At 39.6% G+C, this 12751-nt stretch overlaps 1 long non-coding RNA gene across 1 annotated transcript in view; it reads left to right on the top strand.

Annotated features, from left to right (window-relative positions):
* The window catches only part of LOC149470589 (uncharacterized), a 153958-nt gene that overhangs the window by 78937 nt on the left and 62270 nt on the right, over positions 1 to 12751 (top strand). The window lies entirely within an intron of this gene.

Below are 12751 nucleotides of genomic sequence, written 5' to 3'. Positions count from 1 at the left end.
AGCGCCCTAAAATGGCTTCCCTTCAATTCCACCCATAGCTGTACTTTAGGTGATGTTGCCCCTCCCCCATATCTGTAAGGGAAAGCCTCAATTTCTCCCAATCCTCCCCTGGCCTTCCAGTGAGAAGAAACATTTTCTCTGGAGTGGAGATGTTTTATGCAGTGAGCCCTTCATAGACGGGATGGGGAATCTAAGTAATCTAAGATAAGTAAGATGAACCGGTGTACTGGAGTCATGGATCAGATAACCAATGACACCATTGATGGTATAGCAGAGCTGACAGCAGAAGTGGCTCCATCACCTAAGGTGGTGTCACAGAACTGCATGGTGGCTGACTATCTCTCAGAAGATCAAGGTGGAGTCTACAAACTGGTGTCAGAGAGTGTTGTACATTTATATTAGATCATGAGGATCTCAGAAGGAGATATCTACACAAGGTAAAGGAGTTCCAACAGTCACCTGGGTGGGGGGAAGTGGGATCCATTTTCTTGGATGGGTTTAGCTGGAACTTGGTTGAGTAATATGGTGGCTTTGCTTCTTAGGCCATTAGTTGCTACTATAGATTTGATGATAATTGTATACATTGTTGCTGTTGTGTCTTTCGCTGCCAGTTGATTTTGCTTGTTTATGCACATGATTACATTCACATTGTTAGGCCAGAAGATTATTTAAAACCCCAAAAACTTTTTCTTATTTTCTGAAAGCAGAGACCCTGGAGAATAAAATGGTGGTTTTTATCACACAATATTAGCACAGCTGTCTATGAAATGCATATTTTCAGTAAAAAAACCCACTACCGATAATTCCAGTGCAGACAAACACATTATATGACCCAAATTCATGAAATATGAAAGATGAGGTTGACATCAAGTATATAGATACCAAACATGTCAAACTTAAAAAATGTCATGTGCTTGTGAAATGGTGACAAACTTCAGTACCAGATATTGTCCATAGGTGATGCTTTAAAAGCCTTTACAGGTCATCAGTTTATATAGTGAACCATGAATGATGGCCCTAGAGTTATTCCTCTCCCTCTGGTGTGTGCAGAGATATGTACAATGTGTAGTGTGATTGATGTTTTCCTACATAACCGCACCCAACCCTTGCAATTGCTCATGTATATGGGAACTGGGGGCTTTAAAATGTGTTTTGTGTGTTTTTTCATTTACAGTGTGTTACTTTACACTTTTCTTTCTCTGAACTTTATTATTGCCATATAGGGGGTTAATAGCCTCGCATGTGATAACATATTGCTGGTCACAGATCCTCTTTAAAGAAACACAAGAGGTCTATCAGACCCCTAATGTCACCTCTGGTCCCCAAAAAAGATGGCCAAGCACAGGTCATGTTTGATCAGCTCCTTGAAGACACGAATGTACATCTGCCAAATCTCTATCTGAGTAGACCATAGAAGCAGCATTAGAAAGAAATGTGAGCATGGCTTCAGTCAGTCTATGGTCCTGGTGGTCATGGTCTTGTTCTCCTTCAGGTCCTCTCACCTTGTAGATGGTGACATGGACTTGTTGTGTGGGAATGAGCAGGAGGGGCTCGGGGTTCTCTTGTACCCAATCAGCTTGTAATGGATAAAAGATGAAAGTGTCTTCTGGGAAGTTACAGGGATTTGGATGTTTAGAGGGTTACATAAGTGGGCGGGGTTGGTATTAATGAAGGGCGTGGCATATGTTAATCAGTTTCTTAGCATAGATGATATAAATGGTATAAATAGATCCTTGAAATGTAAACAATCTATCTCTTTCCTTCCGTTGTTAAAGTGTCACATATATATGATGAATAAAGTTGGGTGATATTTTCACCGCACAATACCATGGTCTGGGTTCTTCTACAACACATCCCCCAAAAATGTCCACTTCCAGTTCCAGGAGTCTGGTGGAATGGGACACAAGCTGATGGTATCTCTTAGGCCCCTTGTACATGGGGGGTCCGGCCCCTGTGGGTGCAATGCTGGCATTATAATACACCTGGTAGGCACAGGTACAGCGTCCAGCCCCGCTGCCTGCAGCCTGTCAAAGTCTACACTACAGCTGGACGGGGCTCAATGCTGCACCACGTTTACCTCGTGTTTAGGGCGCTCTGTGTTCAGGGAGAAATGGCCGCCATCCTGATCAGACAAAGCATAGAGCAGATGTAGGCCGGTGCAGTCTGCTTCTTCCACTGTAGGTGGCTCTCAACCAGAGTGACATCCCAGCCTGGAGAGGAAGTCGGGGGACACTTGGCTTCTCTGTGGTTTCCCGGTTCCTGGAGACGGCGTGGATTGAAGGGGTCCATGGAGTCCTGGGGACATTTTTACATTTTTTTTTATTTCTTGTTTACACCTTTTAAAAATCATTTATTCCTGAAGATCACTAAACCACAAATCTGATGTATTCTTTGATAGCAGACACCCTATATAATTCAATGTTGGGAGTTGTCATTTTCTATGTTACATGATATTAGCACAACAGTTTATGAAAGGCAACATTTCAGGAACAATATAGTAACGTTTATTTCTGAGCACATAAATGCAATTCATGACCTATTTTCTGGTGAAATATAAAAGATGAGGTTGTGCCGAGGAAATGGGATTCCCAACATGTCAAGCCGTAACACTGTGTGCACTTGGAACGCTTTAATAGCCCCTCCAGGTCATCAGTATAGAGTTACACAGGAGCACTGGTGCTCCAATCATTGCTCTCCCTCCGGCGTGTGCGCTGATATGTAACATGTGTGGGGATCACTGTGTTCCTATGTAGGCGCCCCAATGTGCGTGTTTTTGTAGGTGTGTGTCGGGGGAGGGGGGCTCTAACATTTTTGCATTTTTAAAAAAATGTGTCTCTTTCTATGCTTAAAACTTTATTTATTTTGTCCATAACTTGTATTGCTATCATGTAGGGGACCAATAGCCTCCTATGTGATGGCATATAGGTGACAGGTTCTCTTTATGGAGACCCCTGGGGTATATTAGACTCTGGATGTCTCCTCTCTACTCCACTGCAGATGATGGAACACAGACCACCTTCCATCAGCTGCTTCCCCCTGGCACTGATCCCGGAGATTTACAGCTCCAGTCCAGGAAGTGATGTCATCCACGTCATGCATGTCACTTCCTGGTCTATGTACAGGAGGTCCACTGAGCTCCCGCCACCCTTCCCAGTGACACCCACCATGACAGGACCATGCTCTGCTGTCCGGTGGCGGGGTCAGGGCACATTGCAGCAATGTTCATGGAAGTAACAGGCGGATTCACAGCCATTTGTATCACTTCCACATGAAATCAGACTTTACTAAAGTCCTCACACTCCCGGCTGTATAGTGGTGGGGAATGTTCAAAAAATAACAAATCTGTAGGATTGTTAAAAATCCAAATCCCCAGCAAGTGGCTGCAGGTTCATATTTTACCACCCCCCTATCCTGGCACCCTAAGATGGTTGCCTAAGCCTCCTTAAAGGTGGTCATTGTGGTGTCCTCATACTGGGGAGGAGTAGCAGAATGGGTTTTGGGGTGTAATTCCACATATCCCCATGGCGTGTGCCAGAAATAGCTCATTAAATTACATTTTGTTTTTCATTTTCCAATAACTTATGGCAATAACTGTAAATGTTCCATGGACACAACATGCCTCTCAGCACATACCTTGGGATGTATCCTTCCCATAAAGGGGACATTTGGGGATGTTTGTAAGGTCCGGGCATTTTACTGCCTCAAGAAATGTGATCGGCAGTCAGAAAGTAACAGCGACGTAAAAGCTGCATAAATTCCATTCTATATCCCATAGTTTGTAGACGCCATAACTTCACACAAACCAATCAATATCCACGGATTCAGCTATGCTTCTACCAAAGACACGGAGCAGAATACACGTTGTACTACATGTATGAAGAAATCTGATTTTATGGGATATGTTTTATAACAAAGTAGAAGATATCATTTAATCCAATCTGAAAATCAGTGTTGCTCTCTCTCATACACGCCATATTCATGTACATATATACATATAAAATATACAATAAAAGTCCTTATAATTGGGACAGTTCAATCAAATATTGTGCTAGAATAAAGGTGTTTGATATAGAATGTGCTCCAGAAAACTGCAGTGCTCCCCCGTGAAATCTGCACCTCCACCTATGGATAAGGATGGCCGCTCACCTCATAGTATGGACCTATAAACTAATATAGGTCAACCAAGCAAAAGGATTCCATGAAAAATATCATTTGTATTAAAAAATAAACCCCCAGTGCTGATCAAATACCACCAAAGAACGCTCTATTTGTGTGCAAAATGATATCAATTTAATTTGTGTGCAGTGTTGCATGACCGCACAATTGGCAATGCTGAATGGCAAAAAATACCCCGGTCAAGAAGGGGGTAAAACTTTCCGGAGCTGAAGTAGAAATAAATAAATCTTGCTGTCATCGTACAGTTTGGTTTCATTTTCTTGTGACATTTCTTGGACTGCAGTTCTTCTGAGCTCCACAAGGTGGTGATCACACAATTACAGAGACAGGAAATCTCTATGGAAGACAGGAAGTGATGTCAGGCAAAGACAGGAAGTGATGTCGGGCACATACAGGAAGTGATGTCAGGCACAGGCAGGAAGTGATGTAAGGCACAGTGTTAGAAATCAAAATTATGATTCGGCACTTATATTGATGGCAAGCTTGCAAATTATTTGGTTTTTATGATTAATCATAATTAATATTAATATGTTTGAATAGACGCCTGAAGCCAATAGTATTACAATTCTTCAATTATAGCTGAGACCAAAAGATATATAAGTTAAGCTGAGACAGTAAATACGGGTAAGTTAGCTAGACCAGCTAAACCAGCTGAAGACTATATTGAGGCATAGCAGGTTAGAAGTCTCTAGTAATATGTCAAGGGTATTAGGAGGACTCATTATAGATTTACTATTACATTATGTATTTTAATAGTATCTGTGTGTATTTAGTATACATTTCTAATATTGATACATATATAGATTAGTGATTATACATTGATATGTTCTTAAGCTATATTATTCTTTAAATATGAATAGCTGAGGTTACATCATCGGCTTACAATATTATGTACATCAGCATCCATATGTTCCTGTCCATCAAAAACATTATGTGAGTGTCGTCCCCTCCCTTCTATGCCATACAAGGTATTAAGAATCTCTCGTTATGACACACTCATTCTGCATAAAAAGGTCCATAAGGGACAGAGGAGGGGAGACACTCACACGCTAACACTGACACTTTGACATACACGCACACACACGTATGAGAAGCTGGAACAGGTGCTTACTGAAGACAAGATCATCATTTCCGTCTATTTCTGGTTTCTTCCCAAAAAGACATGAGAAGGACAAGGAGAACATGAAAGACAGAACAGCACATGGCCGGACTTCAATAACTAAAAATGGTGACTTTATCTTTAAACTTCAGCTCGATATTTCTACAGTAGTTTTATCTACATGGAACTGTTCATGATACGCTTTACATTGTTATTTTACATCATTGTGTGATAGAATAAAATCACACTTTATTTTTATTTCAACGGCTCTTTCATTCATAATAGCCTCAAGACACTAAAAGAAGTATTGTATGTGTCTAAAATCCAACATTTTGGTGAGCCAGCCTCCGCCAAAGTTTTTTCTCCGGTTTTCCATTCCTTGATAAGGGGGAGAACGCACAATTCTGTGATTGTCAAGTCTGGGAAAAGCGCGGTGAAAAGAACCTAGCAGAAAAGCCGATTAAACAGACGTGGACGAGAGGTCCAGTGACTGAGCCGGGTCAAACGAGAAAATCTTTTGATTTCAGTGAGTAACAATTATGGAATTTATTGATGACTTAGTTAATGAAAGCAAGCTAGAGTTTAAAGATGTTTCTTTATATCCTGAAGACAGTCAGCTATGGCACTATATGTATAATGAATGTTTACAGGCCAATATTTAGATAGATAAATCTAGATTTACTGTGCACAGACAGCGTAAAAAGATATCTAACATCTTACATTTAGTAAGAATATGCAACAAAAGTTTGAATTTTGAATGTTGATTTACCTGTTAAAAAAGCTTGTACATTAAAACAGACAGAATGTAGTACTGTACAGAATACAGAAATACATGAAAATTTGTCTCAAGATGCTCTTAGTTGCCCAAACTGTGACATTTTTTGTAATTCTATAGAAAATCTTGAGGAACAAATTGACTCAAAGACAAATCTTTTGTTAAGACTGCAGAATGACAGTAAACAGGTTGCCATGATAAACACAGATGACAAACAGAGTGATTCAAGATCAGAGCCACGGCTGTCCGATATCTCTGAAAGTTCGGATATTGACTCTGATGACGAAACACAAATTAAACATAAAGAATTGTTATGTAAAACTGCAAAACTTAAGTTGCAAATACATAATCAATGAATGAAAGTTTTAAAAGACATCCCTGCTTATGATTCAGATAAAGATATCTACAGCAACATGGAAATGTATGAAATGAATGTCAAATGCCATCAGCTTCCAAATCATGAAATAAATTATTTATTTACGTTATGGCTACCAATTAAATTTATGTCTCAAATTAAAAATTCTGTTGTTAATGATAAATATCAGAAAAAACATAGTGACGCGACAGACAGACTGCAACAATTGCTGTTATGTTCAACAGGTGAAGACGTACCTTCTGTAGAAATGCTAGACTTACTTCAGACTACTGCTGACGAAGACCCTTTTGAGTTTAAAAATAAGTTTTCCAAAGCATATAAAATTATATTTGGAGTAGAAAATGAAGAAGACTCAGCTATGATCAAAGCTTTTGTAAAGAAATTCAAGTATCTTGATCCAGTAACCATTGTCATAGCAGAGGAAAAACAAAATCTGAATGACATAGTAAGTTTCATTGACAAAATCCGGAGAAAATTGCAAAATAGCAATCTCACTTATGAGGTAGCTGTGATTCAAAGTGACAAAAATAGTCAGACAGCAGCCATGCCAGGAACCACAAGTCCCAGTAAGAATGACAACGACAGATGCAAGCAAGTGAGTCATAAAGAGAATACCACATGCTTTCACTGTCATAAACAAGGTCATATCAGACGCCATTGTTGGAAGTTTAAACTTGACTCACAAATAAAGAAAATGGAAATAAAAAGTGAAAAAGCAGCTTTTGTACAACCTGCTGTGTTGTGTAATGATAAAAGTTTAACTGAATTGCCTTATGCCTCAACAGTTACACAGATTCATACCGTATATACTCGAGTATAAGCCGAGTTTTTCAGCCCATTTTTTGTGCTGAAAAACGGCCCCCTCGGCTTATACTCGAGTCAACGTCGAGTCAACGTTGCAGATGACATGCCGTCCCTGTCATCTGGACACACCCCCGGGATCAATCCTGTCAGTGTGGGAGGAATAGTGCCCCATCGTTGGTGTTAGTGGGGGGGGATTACTGCCCCATCGTTTGTGTCAGTGGGGGTAGGAATAGTGCCCCATCGTTGGTGTCAGTGGGGGGAGGAATAGTGCCCCATCGTTGGTGTCAGTGGGGGGAGGAATAGTGCCCCATCGTTGGTGTCAGTGGGGGGAGGACGAGTGCCCCATCGTTGGTGTCAGTGGGGGGAGGACGAGTGCCCCATCGTTGGTGTCAGTGGGGGGAGGAATAGTGCCCCATCGTTGGTGTCAGTGGGGGGAGGACGAGTGCCCCATCGTTGGTGTCAGTGGGGGGAGGACGAGTGCCCCATCGTTGGTGTCAGTGGGGGGAGGAATAGTGCCCCATCGTTGGTGACCCCTGGTCCAGCCTGGGCTCGTTCGCTCCCTCCCTCTCCCATGGTACACACTTACCTGTCAGATGTCTTCCTTCTCCGGCCGCTCTCCTCTTCACTCGATCGATCTGCGCGGTCCCGCTTGGCTCCTCCTCTCGCCGGTGATTGGGCGCCTGTGTGCCTCTCCTGAGCTACAGTTCCGGCGGCCAATCACCGGCGAGGAGGTGGAGCTTGGAGAGGAGGAGCCGAGCGGCACCACGCAGATTGATCGAGTGAAGAGGAGAGCGGCCGGAGAAGGAAGACATCTGACCGGTAAGTGTGTACCATGGGAGTGAGCGAACGAGCCCAGGCTGGAGCAGGGGTCACCAACGATGGGGCACTCGTCCTCCCCCCACTGACACCAACGATGGGGCACTCGTCCTCCCCCCACTGACACCAACGATGGGGCACTATTCCTCCCCCCACTGACACCAACGATGGGGCACTATTCCTCCCCCCACTGACACAAACGATGGGGCACTATTCCTCCCCCCACTGACACAAACGATGGGGCAGTAATCCCCCCCCACTAACACCAACGATGGGGCACTATTCCTCCCACACTGACACCAATGATGGGGCACTATTCCTCCCCCCACTGACACCAATGATGGGGCACTATTCCTCCCCCCACTGACACCAATGATGGGGCACTATTCCTCCCACTGACACCAATGATGGGGCACTATTCCTCCCACTGATACCAATGATGGGGCACTATTCCTCCCACACTGACACCAATGATGGGGCACTATTCTCCCCACTGACACCAATGATGGGGCACTATTCCTCCCACTGACACCAGTGATGGGGCACTATTCCTCCCCCCACTGACACCAATGATGGGGCACTATTCCTACCCCCTCGGCTTATACTCGAGTCAATAGTTTTTCCCAGTTTTTTGTGGTAAAATTAGGTACCTCGGCTTATATTCGGGTCGGCTTATACTCGAGTATATACGGTAATTTGATTAGCAACAACTATTCTGACAACATGGTGAGAAGGGTTGTCACTGACACAAATGGTTTATTACCAGTTCCAAAAATAGAATCACGTCCACATTCATCCCCAATACCGTTAGAATTTGTCGCTCCAATTGTATTGGATGACAATGGAAGACCATTTGTACATGGTTTACTAAATGGTAAAAAGATTAAATTTTTAATTGACAGCGGATCTGAGATTAGCCTTACCAGAGAAAACGTACCTGTGAAACCAAATTCACCCATGTGTAATATAAAAGGTTTTAATAATACAGGTCATTCCACTGCTAGACAGGTGCCTAATGTAACATTTGAAGTACCTGGGCTAGTGAAAACTAACATTGATATTTGGTATAGTAATGCCACCGAGAATATTCTTGGCATTGATTTTATCAATAAGCAGAAGTGGATTATTGATATTATGACCAAAGTTATTTGGAGGAATCCATCTAGGCCCAAATCAATGTTAATGGATCCTTCTATATACAGTGATGTTGGTTTCAACTCTAAAATGTCTACAGCACAAAGATGGCCTGATACTGATGGTAATTATGCTTTAAAGGAATTGGTACAACGTTTTCCAAGTTTGTGGTCAAAGTTTAAAAATGACATAGGAACTTTGAAAGATACAGAATTGAATATTGAGGGAAAAGATCCTATACCCCTTAATCAGTATGAGTTACCACAAGAATCAATAGGACCACTTTCTGCCATTATTCAAGAGTTTGTACAACTTGGCATTTTAAAGAAAACACAATCAGTGGTAAATAACTGTATTTGGCCTATCAAAAATGCTGACAATTCATATTCTTTGTCAGTTGATTTCAGGACACTGAATAAACATATCACAAATAACAAAGCAGTTGTTCCTGTTCATTCTAATATCAAGTTACATTTAAAGGCCGAATCCAAAGTGTTTTCTGTTTTGGAAATCGATAACAGTCATTTTTCGATCCCCTTAGCTAAAAGTTGTCAATACAAGCTAGCTTTTAAGTTTCAGAAAGAGACCTATGCATTCACTCGATTAGTAGCTGGTTTAGACATCAGTGATGGTGTAGTCCATGAATCCATAGCAAAAATTCTATCAACATTTTCAAGGCCAGAATGCATTTTTCAGCATGTAAATACAATTATGCTGAGTACGCAGAATGTTAACGAACATATTACTCTTTTGTCTGAGTTATTTATGTTGTTACAGGATGCAGGCCTAAAATTAAACCCGGAAAGAGTTCAGCTGATGAAAAGTCAGGTGAAATGCTTTCACATGCAGATTAGTCAAGGGAAGAGACAATTATTACAAGAAACAGTCAGAGCTATCACTGCCTTTCCAGTTCCTACAACTCATAAAGCATTGCAACAATTTTTGAAAAACATAAATAATTGCAAAGAGTTTATACATGGTTTCGCAGAGAAAGTTAAGCCATTACATCATCTTTTGAAGAGTAAAAATAACTTAGTTGACCAATGGGGTCCAAATGAGAATAATGCTTTAAAAGTGTTGAAAAAGGATTTGCAGAATGCGCCAGCATTAGGTACAATTGAGATTTGTTCCAATGCTCCTTTTGTTGTGAAAACTCATGTATCTGATAATGCAATTTCAGTAACTTTGTCTCAATTAAAAGAAGGTAATGAGAGACTAATTAGTTACTTCCCCAGAGATTTATCACCATTGGAAAGAACTTTTACATCAGAGGCACAACAACTGTTGAGTTTCTTTTATGCAATCAAAGCTTCAGAAAGCACAGTGAAGTCACACAGTATCATATTACAGTCTCCTGACAGTTCACTAAGAAGAATTCTTGAGGAAGATACATTCAGAGAATGTGGTGAAAGGTATCCTCAGTGGATAAGAGCACTGTTAGCCAAACACATTGTGATAGGTACAGCTGTATCAGACAAGTCTCTACCTCACATTAACAGCAACACATGTATTACTGAAGAACACTCTAACACCAGAATAATGACATCAGCACAGAAAACAGCTACGCATATTTCTAATATTATAGGGATGAGAACAAAGGCATAAACCTTTGTCATCTCTGGGGTGATACAAAACCTTTCTTTGTTTAGTAAAACAGGGTTTTGCGGTCATGACCTATGATGAAATATTGCGTCCTGTCATACCTAACTATCACACTACTTTTGTATTCTAGTTTAGGTACTTTTAGACAGGATTAGGACAGTATTTTGATTGATATATAGAAGTTTTCTGTAAAAGGAAATAGGAAGTAATGATACTTCACAATATGTGTTTCAAACTCATACACTGATTGTTCCATAATCTTTCATATTTGTTGAAAAAAGGTGTAAGAATAATGTAATGTTTGTGCCAAAGTAATGATACTGCATTTCTTTACAGAAATGGCATCTAAAATCAAATATGAAGCGTAACAATCTCCTACAAGCCAACGTTAAGGAATTTGGACGTTAAAGAAGAGATCTTCATATGGGAAGAAGATTGAACAAGAGCTCAATACTTCACACTTGTGACTGATTTATCACGTTTAACAAAAATGTTTCTACTTTACAGAACTTAAAGAAGATATTTTATAGACATTGCATGAAGAAAAGATTCATCAAGAGGAAATCTATTTATTATTAGTGATAACATCATTTATTATTGAAAATATTGTTATAGGTCACATATACATTTTAATGATCCTTTTATTCCGATACTTACATCCATATTGGGATTATATTAATATTATTATTATTATTTTTTATTTTTTACATATTCATATACAGAATATTTTTTGGTTAAAACTTCATAGAGTTATTCCAGTTATTATAATATCTTTTGTCAAAAGATTTAAGAAATATATTACTCTTATAGGAGTAATAGAAACTTATGACACATTTTAGAATGGAAAGTATATTTCCGGAGAGTTAAAATATTATACAAATATGGAAATATACTACATTAATTATTATTACATCATTTAATTATTATTTTTATTATTATTATTATTACTATTATCATATATCAATTAACATTATGATTACGAATTTTTAGGAAGAGAAACTGAAGATAAGGTATAGAGTTCTGAAGGAAAGTTATTTTTGATTGGTCCAGTTATGAAGAATATGTACGATCATTTGGTATAAGACGGTGTGTATGGGACATGAATGAAGTGTGCATTGGTTGATCATTAATTTTAGACTAATCATAATAAGGGGGATATGTTAAATCTAAATTATGATTCGGCACTTATATTGATGGCAAGCTTGCAAAATATTTGGTTTTTATGATTAGTCATAATTAATATTAATATGTGTAAGTGGTCTATTGACAAATGATAGTATTTACTATTCTTCAATTATAGCTGAGACCAAAAGATATACAAGTTAGGTTGAGTATACTATATTTAGGCATAAAGTATCTGGTAGTTATGTCGAGGTTATTAGAAGTGACTTACTATTACATTATGTATTTTAATAGTATCTGTGTGTATTTAGTATACATCTCTAACATTGATACATATATAGTTTAGTGATTATACATTGATATGTTCTTAAGCTATATTATTCTTTACGTCATTAGCTTATAATATTATTTACATCAGCATTCATATGTTCCTGTCCATCAAACATCATATGTATAGCATCCTTTCCTTATATGAAATGGCTTTGCTAAGCAGTAATAATTTCCATAGAAGGTATTAAGATCACTAACTATGACGTACATTTGCCTCTTAAAAGACCATGAGACATCGGACAAGAGAGACTCTCTCACACACACACACTTACACGCTACATGACTCTTGCATACACACGTCTGAGAAGCTGTAACAGCTGCTAGATCATCATTTCCGTCTACTTCCGGCTTCTTTACAAAGTCTAGAAGGACAGCATTAAGGACAAGGACATGAAGGACAGAACAGCCATGACAGATAATGGTGACTCTTTCTTTGAACTTTTGCTTGTCAGTTTTACAGTAGTTTTATCTCCATGGAACTGTTCATGATACGCTTTACATTGTCTATTTTACACCA

The sequence above is a fragment of the Staurois parvus genome, unplaced genomic scaffold (assembly GCF_062004578.1).
Source record: "Staurois parvus isolate SC_StPar_1 unplaced genomic scaffold, SC_StPar_1.0 ptg000037l, whole genome shotgun sequence".
Lineage (NCBI taxonomy): Eukaryota > Metazoa > Chordata > Amphibia > Anura > Ranidae > Staurois > Staurois parvus.
This window is presented reverse-complemented; position numbering and strand designations above follow the sequence as displayed.